Genomic DNA, 13352 nt, shown 5'->3' with positions numbered 1-13352 from the left:
GCGCTGCGGAGCGAGAAAACGAAACCTGGCAGGAGCCGCTGAGCTGTGCTCGCGCCTGCGTGGCTTCTGTATCTATGGGAAAGAACTTGTTCACAAGCTTTATCTCCGATACGAGCTGTACCAGTCAGGGAATGGATAAAAATTATTTTTCTTTGATTACATTTCTGACTGGGAGACCCAGGTGATAACGGGGGCCTTGAGTTACCTTAGCCAGAGACTAAAAGTGAAAAGAATGCAAGTGGACTCCGACTGCTACCTCCGGTGGTTTCAAATTAGAAACCGCCAGAAGTGACTCTTGTCGCTGCATACGATATTCTGTATTTCTCTTTACTCTCATTAACGAAGGACGAGAGGCAGGTATTCATACCGACGCGGGTGAGTAGCCCTGAATTTTCCACAGCCTAGGAACGACAATAAAAAGAGGGGAGAAAGAGAAAGCAGATGCAGACTGCCGCTAAAAGGCCGGATCGCTTCCTGCACGAAAGAGCTGCGGCTCGTAAACGCGGCGTCAGACAGGCGAGCGCTGAGAGGGGCCATTGAAATATGCATTAGAATTTTTTCCAACCGGAGAGGTTACAAAGGTAATGGACGACGCGGCAGTCGGACGGCGTAACGGGAATCCCAGCTCCCAAGCGTCCGCGCACTCCGCTCACGTCCGCACCGATGAGAGTTCTTTTTCAGCGAACAGGTGCCGCGGCCACATCAAACGAGCGCAGCTAGACGATGCCGCCGTGAAATTATTGCAAAAAGTAGCGGTCTCAGACGGTAACAGAAAAGTTATGATACAAACGTGACGCAGCAAATACAGGAGCGGAAAGAGAGACTGGGACAGTTTTTTTTCAAAAAGGGCAGCTCCAGCTACTCCAGCTACGCACGAGCAATAAAGAAAAACAAAATAAGGCCAATAAATCTTTAGTAGAGAAATTAGACATTTCAACAAATTTTCTGGCAAAGTCTTCGGCAATGGGTTTGGAAAACGGAAGCGCAAGGTTTGGAAGCTGACCGTACGAATGCGCCTCACGGCATAGCGCACTAATCAGGCTTTTGATTGGCGGCTGGCGTACGCGTTATGGACATTATATATGCAGTGCAAAGTAGACTTTAGAGAACGAATTATCGAACTGCCTTCGTGCGAATATTTCCAATAACGTAGCATTTGCGACGTAGAGCGGTCACTCTAAAGATTGTTCCAAACGTGCGCTTCTGCACATAACTTAAAAAGTAAACCCACTTTGTTAAATATTGTAAAAATCAATGTGAGGAAGCAACACTTTTTTTCATCACCCCGGTAGGCGTTCACCTCTAGAAACATTTCGCTCACTACGGCCCAAAAAACATGATTATTTACATCAAACAAGGGAAACAGCCTCTTCAACTCGGGAGTTAGAAATGCATTGATAAAAGCGCAACAAGAAAGCGGAAATTAGCCCAGTGTGACCTGATAGCTAGAAAAGCTCAGACCTTGGAAAACAAATTTCCCTCATGTTGTCACTGATACAGAAAAGTAAAAAAAAAAAAAACTCTTCTACTAGACAAACTCTTCGTAGCTTGTTCCCGTAAGCGCCAAAGGCGACGAAAGTAAACATTTCGGTTTCGACGGGGATGAGTGCCGAACAGCATATAGTTTTAATGGACGAGAAAATGAATAATGGCCTCTTGGGCACGAGCATGAAGCAGCTCTCCGCAAGCCTTGCCGGTGATTGATGACGAAAGATCGGCAAGCTGAAAAAAAAAAAAAAATGCGCGACTTTACACGCGTCTCGCGAACAGCGCCAACTTTCTGAAATAATAGGCGTCGAAGTGGAGAACGATCGAAGGAAGAAGCGCCGACGTTAATGCGAGAATAAATGGGAATAAAGTAACAAAAAAAAGTTCCTTCGCTTTGGCACGAGCCTATCTTTCGACTAAGGAAGCCTGAGATGAATTAACAACAGACGCTTAAAAACCAATTCTTGAATTTGCTCTTCTTCAAAAGTAGAATTTGCTTTTCTCTTTCCTCAGTAATTAGTGCTGGCCTGTTGCCTGCACTGATCGGCCATTTCTCAGTCTTTGGAGAATTATCACTAAAAGTTTAAGAAACTACGTACGCTTTATGATTCTGGAATGCAGGTTTATTTAATGCTGCTTTATCTACTCTATTGATGAGGTGCGTAAACTGCTCAGCACCACATTTTCTGCCAGGCTGCAACCGTGGCATGCATTGTCGGGCTGTGAGCAGCATTTTCTTAGCGCCTAGGGCAGAGTTTACATGATCTAACCCCAAAGAATAGTCAAGTGCGATGCCCATAGCGACCAACCATCTTGCTTCAACACTGGAATAGGCCATATTTTGTCGTGTATTCATCTTGTTTGGTCGCCTCTTAATATAAGTGCCTTTGGTATAAACATATCATTGTATAAAAAGTTATAGAAAAAATACAAACAATACGACAATAGCATCTTAACTGCTATTGGAACGTGGTAGCTATACAACTATACGTCACTATAAGGCTGAGAACTTTCCGGTGTTAACCCCAATAACACAGATAAACATCCGCCGGCAAAATAATTTGGGAATCACTTAAAACAGGAAAGCACCGGTTTCCGGTGATGTTGGATTAAGCAGACGGCCGTTTTTCACCGAGAAACCTTCCTTCCCTGCTTCTGTTCAAAGCACTGAAACGCAGAGGGGGCACTCAGGGAAGTACCGCCGATATTTTAAACCCCGGTGGATGAGAATATTTCGGCCAGACTTCGTTTCCTCTTTGAAAGAGCGCAGTGGGCCCGACCGACCACATAAGCGCATGCAGGCGAATCGATTCTAGGGAAGTTCTTGTCGTTAGCACAAATTTGTGAAGAAACCATTTTTTTTTTTAATATGCGGCGAAGAAATCTCGGATTCGCCGAGTTCATGGGCAACAGGATTAGCCGTCTGGACAGAGAGTACTGGATCACGGCTCTCACGAAGAGCTTCCAAAAACTGCGGAGTTAAACGTTGTCTATCATTTAGTAGTTCTTGAACAAAACAGCCTCTACAATCTGAGCCCCCCCCCCCCCCCCCGATTGTTTTCAGTCAGCCTTTCGCCGATGTTGTGGTGTATTAACACCAAATTTTTCCATTTCTTAAGAGCACCGTCAAACAGAGGTGCCAAAAGGTCAAAGGACATGCCTAATCTAGAATATTCGCAAAAGCGTCTTAGAATATGTTTTTTCCCGTTATTCGAGGTTTTGACGACGCTTCAGTTGAAGAAGAATCTCGTACACGAGGCATGTCTTCTCTTTGGTGTAAAGCTTGTCATCCTGCTAAAGATGTTAAAACATGCAGCTGCAGAAGGCCATTGAAGCTTGAGCAGCCTTGTAGATAGAGCGTGGACAGCATAGAAGATGACGAGCTGAGATTGCAGCTCGTAGCTTTCTGCATCATTCTACAAGGTGTTCACACTGGCTTCTTTAGAAAATCCCCCATAACAACCACTTTCACTTGTAGTTCACAAGTGGCACCAAGATATACGTCGAAACTGCTGACCAGTGCCACACCCTGAGTCGCTAGAGGGTTTCGCGCACTAAGTACAAACCAACAGACTCGTAATGCAGGACGAATGCAGCCTGGAGAACCTTAAGCCAGAGGTCGAAACTTCAGAAGGGCGTGCTGTCGCGCTAGTTGGTATTGCATGATGTAAAGAAATTAGCGCAAAAACAGAGACAAGTTATAATGCATTAGACACACATGGCACATAGCACTTGTTAATCGTCATATATGTCTCCTCCCTTGTCCTTTGTCTATATTTCTGAGCTAATTTCTTCACATTAGGTCGAAACTTGCTGCTGCACGGGTTAGTGCTGTCATCGGCACTTCATTGTTTTAGAAATTGCTGGCACGCGACTACCCCGCTTTATCCTGAATTCCTTCAAACAGCTCGAGTAATAATGCTGAACGAGTATTTCGAAGTTGGAAGCTTTCAACGCAAGCATGCTTTCAACGCAAGCATGCTAGCACAGTCGGGTGAACAAGGTTAGGAAGCCTACTACTAGACGCAACTATGCACAGCGTAAAAATAATTGAATAAGCTTTTTGCATCTATTGCGCCCTTTTGACAACTTTTATATTAGTCGATAAACATCGGTTCAAGCATTTGTACAGTACAACATGCAGAACAACATTGCTTTTTGAAAAATAAATAAATGCCGAATAACATCCACAGATTTCTCTTATAAACACCAGAAAATACACGGCCTACTCACATATCAGCATCCTAACTAAGCATGCTCGTCATGACCTTTTGCCGTGAACTAACACTCATTCTAGCCTACCTTAACACTGTTTTGCTTAATTTTTATCGTTTTTGAAGAGGATAAATTGTCTTCACGAGCAAATGTTCTTTTCTGAATTTGCCCGGTACCCACTAATCTGCGCTCTCTTAAACGTTTTTAGAAAGGTGGTACTGCTGCTGCTGCTGATTAAACTCTTTAACAGAGACCAAGAAATAGGTTCTCTGGTTTTGGAAAACTGCAGCAAGATATCGATCCGGCAGCCATTAATCGCCGACAACACTCTAAATACTGCTCTGGTGACAGGCGCATTTTAAGACCTTCCACGTTTTTCTTTTCTTGATATGCAAGTTCGCATCAATTTAACTTCGCATCTGGTCCGAATCTTCGTGTTTCTAACAAGAACAGCAGCCATTCCGGCAGATAAAACTCGGCACAATTTCCACGCTGCTCTTTCATAGCAGTAGGTACCCGAGCCGCAGTTTTTCATAGAATCATCGATAGCATACGTAACCGATTATTTCATAGCCATTAATGTTGACCTGTCTTTTTTGTTTGCTTTTTAGGCCTCAACTTTGCAAGGGGGGAGTCTGCAAAGGGCTAAATAAATAAATGCTAAATAAACTGAACTGCTTTGCATTGAATAGTGAATTGTGGCACTACTGTCTCCAGCGCCAGTAGATTGGACCCACCCACCCGCGCCGCGGGACGTGCGTAGCATGTAGTACATGTAGCGCAATGCGAGAGGGAACACAATACGAACGTTCAATCTATGATTAGTCCGTAAGTAAAATGAGAAGCACGATTTTTCACTTTTGTTCTAAATAGTTTTCTTCTGGATGAAAAATAACCATTAGGTAATTTAGAAATTTAAAAGCAAGAATAACAAATTTTGCTCTTTTACGCGAGCTGAGTGCACGTTTTTGCAGTGCTTAGACCTCTCCTGCCTTTTACGGCTTTCAGCGTCCCTCCATATAGATCCGCACAGGATGTCCTGCTCCAACTCAACCGCGAAATCTTGAACCCCATTACACACCCCCAAAACGACAAAATAGTCCTTGCGCTCGACCTGAAAGGAGCGTTCGATAACGTAACTCACGAGATCATACTCACACATTTGAGTCAAACTCACTGCGGCACCAATACCTTCAATTACGTTAAACAATTTCTCACGGACAGACTATCCTACATCAGAATACAGGACGAAGAGCACGGACCTTTCCTGCTCGGCACGAGGGGGACTCTACAAGGCGCGGTGCTGTCCCCTCTGCTATTCAACATTGCCATGATGCGCCTACCCGCCCTACTGGGTGCGGTCGAAGGGGTCCAGCACGCGCTGTACGCCGACGACATCACCATCTGGGCTACGCAAGGGCGCCTGGGGGATATGGAGACCAGCCTGCAAACGGCCGCCAGCATAGTGGACCGCTATGCTCGAGACTTTGGTCTGCAATGCTCCCCGCAGAAATCGGAATTCGTGCATTTGCGTCTCTCGCGCACATGCTCGACCCAAATCCACCTCTCGTTGCAAAGCGGTCCCATTCGCGAATCCAAGGAAATCAGAGACCTCGGACTTTTCATACACAACCAGCGACGCTGCGACACAACACTCGCCAAGCTCCGGCAGGTGGGGGACCAGGTGGGCCGCATGGTCCGCCGGGTTTCCAAGAAGCGCGGTGGGTTACGATGCAAAGACGCCTTGCGGCTGGCGAACGCATTCGTGACCAGTCGAATCTTGCATTCGACTCCCTATCTCCACCTGCGGAAACAGGAGGAGGATGCCCTCGAGGTCATCCTCCGTAAAATCATGAAACGAGCGCTGGACCTCCCGGTATCTACCTCTACCAGCCGCCTTTTGGCACTGGGGATGGTTAACACATTTAGGGAGCTTCGGGAGGCCCACCTCAACAACCAATACACTCGTCTCACAAAGACAGGGTCGGGTCGCCGCCTTTTAGCCCGACTTCACATCCAGCACACTCAATTCACAGAGGAGAGATGCCGCCTTCCCATACACTGGAGACGCGCCCTCCACGTGCGGCCTCTCCCCACCAATATGTCCAAAGAAGATCATAATGGCAGGCGCCTGGCGCGGGCGGAAGCCTTGGACCGCCATTTTCGGAGCAAACCAGGAGTCTTCTACGTGGACGCGTCCGGCCCGGACCCCAGGGGATGGTACACGGCCCCGGTTGTCCACGAGGGTAAAACAGTAGATGCCCTTACTTTCAAGGCCCAGTCAGCAATTCACGCAGAAGAGGTTGCCATCGCTTTGGCAGCCTCTCACACCTCCTCCAGATACATAATCACCGACTCGCGAGGGGCTTGCCGTAACGTCACGCAAGGGTGGGTTACTCCCCTAGCTTATCGCATTTACCAAAATTGTAGCCGAGACTCGGATCCCGCGCACCGATCTCTCGTTTGGGCTCCAGGTCACCAAGGCGTCCACGGAAATGAGGCAGCCGACGCCGCCGCCCGCGCGCTCTCTCTCCGGGCATTTCCCACGGGACCCGACGCCGACCAGGACACTGATTTCAATCCGATTTATACTTTTAAAGAAATATGCGAGTATTACAAATCCACGCACCAAACTCTTCCCACCCCGTGCAAAGGGCTGGGGAAGGTCAACGAGCGGGTACTCCTGCGCCTGCTCACCAACACGATGTTGTGCCCGGCAACTCTGCAACATTTCGATCCTCAATTCGACGGGCGGTGCTCACACTGTGGGGAGGTGTCTGAGACTTACCACATGGTGTGGGCCTGCCAGCAGAACCCATCCCTACACCCTATCCCAAACCCCACCCGAGAGGACTGGGAGGCGACCCTGTCCGGTTGCTGAACCCTCGAGGCCCAAAGGGCCTTAACGCAGCGCGCCCGGGCTGCGGCAAACGCCAATGGGGTACCTGTCTAGGCATCCCACCTAGTGGTTGTAAGGGCGTGACCCTTCACGTCACGACCCCCAACACCTCTCCCTATGATTTAATAAATGTTTTCACCACCACCACCTCCATCAAGAAATTTTTCAGGTGTTTACCCATTGTGAAGCATTTGCTGCGCCTTTTCTGTCCTTTCCTCGCAACCTCCTCCTTTCGGTTCCCTAAAACAACCTTTTCCTCTTACTCTTCTGTACTAAGCAAACGCATGTGTACTTCATTTATCTCGCATTTTTCCTCCACCACGAGTTTTTTTTTTTTTGTTCCAGAGCCAACCTCTTTCAAACCACAGAAGAGGTACAGCATCCATCACTTATTAAGCTAACTTCCGGTTGCAGCACGCTTTTTTCTTTACTCCCAGTAAACCTTCCCCACTCCCCTTGTTATCCTGTCGAACCTTCTTGCCCTCCTCCCTCTCCGACGGCTACAACGCTCTTCCCCACCTGGCAGCCTCCGGCATCCTGATGTCCGGTTGTGCGCGGGCGTCAGCACACCGCCAATTGCTCCGCAAGTGAGTAGAAGCGGAGTCGCCTCTGCAGAAATGGCACGACAACGAGAGGGTTTGCAGAGGCTGTTTCCGCCTGCTCGGTGTCTCAGAGTTGAAAGAGCGACTTGCCACCGCCTCTGCGCCGCCCACCCGCCTTCCTGTCTGCGGAGTTTCCGTCCCCAAAACGAAACAAAGCATACGAACGGCGGGAAACCTTGGCAACTACAGTTACTGCGGCTGCTTGCTTTCGGCACACGAATTCTCATCTTCGCTATGTCTTCTCCTCCACTCTGACCATGCTCCTCTTTCCCTCTCAACGTGTTTCTCTCTCAGGGGCTGCACTAGGGAAAGCCGCAGTCCCCAAATAGAGGATGCTGTGTTTGGGCGGGGAATGTACTAAATGTACTCTGTGTGTAGACTATCTCGTTTGGTGCGATTGCAAGTATTGCTCGTTTCCCTGAGTCCCTTCGAAGCTGAGCGCGTTACATTTTTATGAACGGTTCTCTCTTCCATGTTTGGATACTACACAGCTGTCGGAATTACCTTCCGGTGATGTTATTATTTCCCGGAGGTTTCATCCCCGCTGTCCTTCCGAAATACACCGCTTTTTTACTGCCTTTTCCTTCCAGCGGCTTGAATCAGTGGTCCTTCTTCCAGGCACCGCACGATCTACAGACCGCCGCGGATGCAACGTTCTATAAACTTGGTCTTTTCTATCTTGGCTTCCCGCTGCAAATTTGATTTCGTCTTTCACTGATCACCGCAGCTTCTTGCTTGCTGTTCTTGTTGCGGTGTATATATATATATATATATATATATATATATATATACACACACACACACACACACACACACACACACACTGGGTTCGCACCCCGTCTTCCGAGCAAACACCTGCTAAAAAGGCAGCCAGAGAGGCGGAGAAGGAACAGTATGGGAAGGCGGCAAGGAGAGGAAAGGAAAAGTAGGGGACGAGAGGAGGCGTGGCAGAGCATCTTCTGGCCTGTCTCAGCGCTTTCCGCGCAATCCGCAGCTGCTGATGTCTGCTGGTCGGGCCGCAAAGTCGACAGGGCGGCCCTCTGTTTGTTTACTCGGCTTCGAGCATCCCTGTGCTGCCCTCTCAGTTCCTCCTCTGGGATCTCCTGCCATGTCACGTCTGTTTGTTTCCAAACAAAAAAAAAAAAACACGAAAAGGAAAATAACGAAACACCCAGAGGGCACGCAACGCGTCTCGAGGATAGCACGCAGGTGTTCGGAAGGGACGAAGAAAAAAGTTATCATCTGCACGGGGAGAGGGAGGTCGCGAGCGCTTCTGGTAGCTCTCACGGCAAGAAAACAATCGATGCTTGATTCGGAACTTTATACCAAGCCGGCAATTTTCAGCCGTGCTTTACTTTGTGCAGCTACATTTTACTGGTTGTGGTCTGCAGCGGCCTCTGAGTAGAGGAGATTTTGGTGTTGCGTAGTTGTCAAGTCCCCACAGGTAGCGCAACTTCCTTATCTGATTAGCTGCAGGAAACAGAGAGGATATTTATTTTCCAAACTTTTATGTAACGCGAAATGTGCAGAAAAAAAAAGGAATTAGAACTTAGGAGTGAACAAAGTAGAGAGTACTGGATACTTTCACGATATATGCGTTTTATAGCTTTCTGTTGGTCTGAAAATTTGACTTCTGTGCTCTCAGTCGGCCCTTCTGTTTATTGTACATTTGCTTTAATCCTTTGATATAATCATGGGATAGAGCACATATCACAGGCCCGAACAGCGTCACAAGGATAGAATAGGTAATTGAAATAAAAAATAGATACTTTAGAATTGTGGCAGTGAAACCGAATGGTGCTGACAGCGCTTTCATTTTTGCATAGAGAGTGACCTTCTGCATATATGAGAATTAGCCCTTTACTATCACGTCAGACTCTTAAGCCGGAGCTTATGAAATCCCCTCCCATTTTTAATTGCGAAAGCAATACCACGCTAGGTTTTCAGCCTTCAGCGTGGTCCAGGCGGTAGTCACGTTTGACCTTCAAACGACCTCCAGTTTGATGACGCGTGGAGGCGCTCGCGTCTGTGACGTCATACCGAGGTGAAATCTGAGCCACCAAGTCGGTTCGTCGGCGCGGTCCCAGCGGTAACCACGGAGCGCCGCAGATCCCAGGCAGTAAGAGAGGGGACTGCGTTCATTTCGAGGAAAGGAAAGGCGCCTTACCAACTCTGTGGTTTAGTGGACACCTTAATAACACTTTAAGCTAATTCCGGCGTTCATTGATGCGCTCTGACATAGACAGCGTTGTAGACTGTGTTGATTTGGAGGAAAGGAAAGGCGCCTTACCAACTCTGTGGTTTAGTGGGCACCTCAATAGCACTTTAAGGTAATTCCGGCGTTCCGTGGAGCACTCAGGCTTTCGCCTTTCACTACTTTAGTCGCTAAAGTTGCTCGTAATTTGCTTTCGCAACCTTCCGGGCTTAACCAAGCTAAGCCTCTGCCAATTTTTCAGTCTTTCTCTCTCTCGCACTTCCTCAGGTGTGTTTATGAAAAGGAAAAATATCGTTGCTCGTTGCCCCCGAAAAGTCGCACACCCCTCATCAGTGGCATTTGTTTCACACGAGCAGGAACTTCTGAAAAACCCTACATCGCTTCCCACTTGACTGCGTCATCGTAACGCTTCACGCTGAAATTCTGTCCTTAGCTGTGGGGATACAACGAGGCACGCGCTAAAGTGTGCAGACCGAGACATTAAACGATCATTAATTACTCCACACCAAGGAAATGAGCTCCCACTTTTGAGAACACAGTTCTACACTCAGCATCTGAATTCGTTGGCGCAGGAGTGAAGCTGCCATGTTCTTCATGCATCGTAAGCTGTCACGCACAGATTTCTTTACGCTTCGAACATGTCAAGAAAGAGCTGCGTTACTCCATTTCGAGAATAATTCGCATGTTGGGTTCGAGCGTGACGGTTTACAATCCATAACTGTCTTCTAGCGGAGCTTCCAAGTTTGCGACTGCATGCCATTAGACCCGTATAACTCCAGCTATATTTTGGTTCGAGCTGGTTGGTCGTAACGAGACATAGCAGAAGTAATCCGAACTGGCGCAAGAAAACGAAAATAAAACACACAGACAAGACGTGCGCTAGTCTCATCTCTTAGTGCTTCGTCCTCATTGTCTTTCGCCAGTTCGCATTCCTCCCGCTTTGCCGCCAATTGCTAAGCACATCTCTTTCATTTTCCTTAGTTTAACCCTTGAGCTCAGCTTATCAGCAAACGCTTAACGAAAACGGGTGAGCGTCACTTTTTCCTGGCTTCAGAAGCAAGGGTCGCGCGTCGTCTGCAAACTCGTCGTCTGCGAAGACGCAAAGCCACGCCACGCTGCGTCGTCTTCGTCGTCTGCAAAGCGCTGTCGCCAAGCGCGCTCGCGCGGTAGCGGCCTCTCGCCTAATTATGGCTCAGGGAGGAGATTGCTTCTGCTGACGCCAACTTAATTTCAAGCGAGAGCGACGCAAAGCGCGAGCGCTTACATGCGCTCAGCGATGCATCGCGGCTCCAAATGAGCGAGCAGCCGAGGGTTTACCCTAGTGCACAGAGACGACGCTTTCTCAAGCCAAGATTTTTGTTCATCGAGTCTGCCGGCTTATATCCTTCTCTGGTCCTTCGTCTGCTACGAAGAAGATTTCAAAGGGCGCTCGCAGCACAAACTTACCAGGCGGCCACTGTTTATGGCATGCTGCTTTAGTTCGCGCATGAACGAAGTGAACACTTTCCGAGGCTCCAATGCGCCTCCCATGTCGTGGAAAACGAGTAGACCTTTCTGCACAACTGCGTGCATCAACAAAATTGAAAACTTTCACAGAGTGAGGCTAAAAGAGTGCAAGACCAGTCAGAATGATTGCGGGATTAAGACACAAAAGGAAGCGTTTCACAGAAACCTCGATGCCTGCCTAGTATTCTCCAGTAAGCAGTCGCAAATGTGTCTTTAATAATTCCAGACGGCGATAGTGAACTCTCGGCATACCGAGTCCACGGCTCAAAAACGGATTTAAGATTCTCTGGAAGAAATTGTTAAGGGAGACAGTGTTTTCTGGAAGCTGAAAACCAATGCAAAAAGGCAAAGTGATGCCATCTAGCGGTGCTTCGCGATCGAAGAACCACCGTTAGGTTGGCCCAGAGGGCGCAAACTTAGGAAAGTGAGCAGAGCTGAAACCCGCAGAAAGTGCCTAACATGCTTTTAAATAAACCAGGTGTTCAATTAATACATTTCTTTATATAAGAATCGACATATTGGATGTCGGCGCTCGAATAACGGACATTAAAGGTTTTTTAAAATAAAACCTTTATAAACTTGTGACGCGTTGCTTCTTCGTGCTATAGCTACAAATCGATCTCTAGAGCAGCGCTTGCTCTGTAAAATCTTCCGACGCTTGTCTAACACAGCAGTTGGCAGGTGACTTGATATAGAGCAGGAGATTTCTTGGTTTTTGAGGTGGTGCTATAAAGTGAGGCTAGAGGTGGTTAAACATATTAAAATTAGCTGAAAGTGGCCTGACCGAGGTTGATAAGAAAATGAAATGGCGCGTAACAACACATTCTGTGCTGGCACTCTTTTAAAGGCAGAACTGATGCAATTATTTTTGTGCATCGATTGTTCTTCACAACGCGTGCATTCAAGGTGGGAGGGTAGGCACGGTGAAGCAATCACAGCACCCATTCAATTGTAGCATCTGTGGTCATGTTAATAAAAGTGGTTAAACATGACCACATGGCTTCCAGTAAGGCCTGGCGGAAGGGGCGAAGGTTGGGCAGGTTGAGGGAGCCGCAGATAATGTCCAGCACAGCAGAATATACGCTGCAACTTCAATTATTTTTGGCAACTACTTCATTTTAATCCCTCTTGTATTTCAACTCGAAGCAAATTCAGTACACTATATTATAGCGTTGCAAAAGGCGTTGTGAAGTAAAAAAAAACTGTCCGGGCAGGGGAGCGTTTGTTCGAAATGAATAATTACAGCGGTTTATCTATACATAGCAGTTAGTTAATACCGAAATAGAATATACGCGAATATAATAAAGAAATTACATAAAACAACAATAATGAACTCTCAAGAAGGAAAACGCTCAAAAAGTTTGAAATATCGCGAGGCAGCAAAATAAGAAAATGAATAAGGTACAGGTAAGACATGCATGGACATTACTGAATGAGAAAGTTAGCACCAGCAGGGAAGGCTAGACGCAAAAATGCACTAGTTGCAAACCATGCGGGGCCTCACAGCTGCAATAAGTGTGATTCAGCTTTCTTCGTTGGTCATAGCAGGAGTAGCGCTACCTTTCAGCGTGAGTGATCCACGCGGTGACGGCCGGGGTGTGGCTGGGGTAGACTCTTCATCATGGCATGGTCCCACTGCGAAGATACAGGAAAAAGAAATCGCTGTAGAAACTGAACGGTGAACTCTTTTCAGACTCTTGAAGCCTACAGGTAGCTAGTGGCGCCTTTACCCTGTCACTTCACGTCCACGGAGATTGTCGCCTCCGTTTTTCCACTGGCCTCACCACTTGTGCGCCTGCTGTCGCTGGCCCAACACCAGTCCGCGGCTATGGTGGAGAACATGGCAGTTTTTTCGGCTTAAACCGAACTTACATACAAACAGTGCTCCGAACTGTTTTCAGTTTCAGCCGGATCCATTGAATCCTGC

General features: G+C 47.6%; 1 protein-coding gene across 3 annotated transcripts in view; it reads right to left on the bottom strand.

The window, feature by feature from the left end:
• The window catches only part of LOC149365052 (uncharacterized), a 347207-nt gene that overhangs the window by 97120 nt on the left and 236735 nt on the right, over positions 1-13352 (bottom strand). For all 3 annotated transcript variants that reach the window (XM_089575127.1, XM_089575126.1, XM_089575128.1), the window contains one exon: positions 12986-13060. The gene's annotated coding sequence lies outside the window, so the exon portion shown is untranslated. The remainder of the gene's footprint in view (positions 1-12985; positions 13061-13352) is intronic.

The sequence above is a fragment of the Amblyomma mixtum genome, chromosome 2, assembly GCF_055824585.1.
Source record: "Amblyomma mixtum isolate Tamu chromosome 2, ASM5582458v1, whole genome shotgun sequence".
Classification (NCBI taxonomy): Eukaryota; Metazoa; Arthropoda; class Arachnida; order Ixodida; family Ixodidae; genus Amblyomma; species Amblyomma mixtum.
This window is presented reverse-complemented; position numbering and strand designations above follow the sequence as displayed.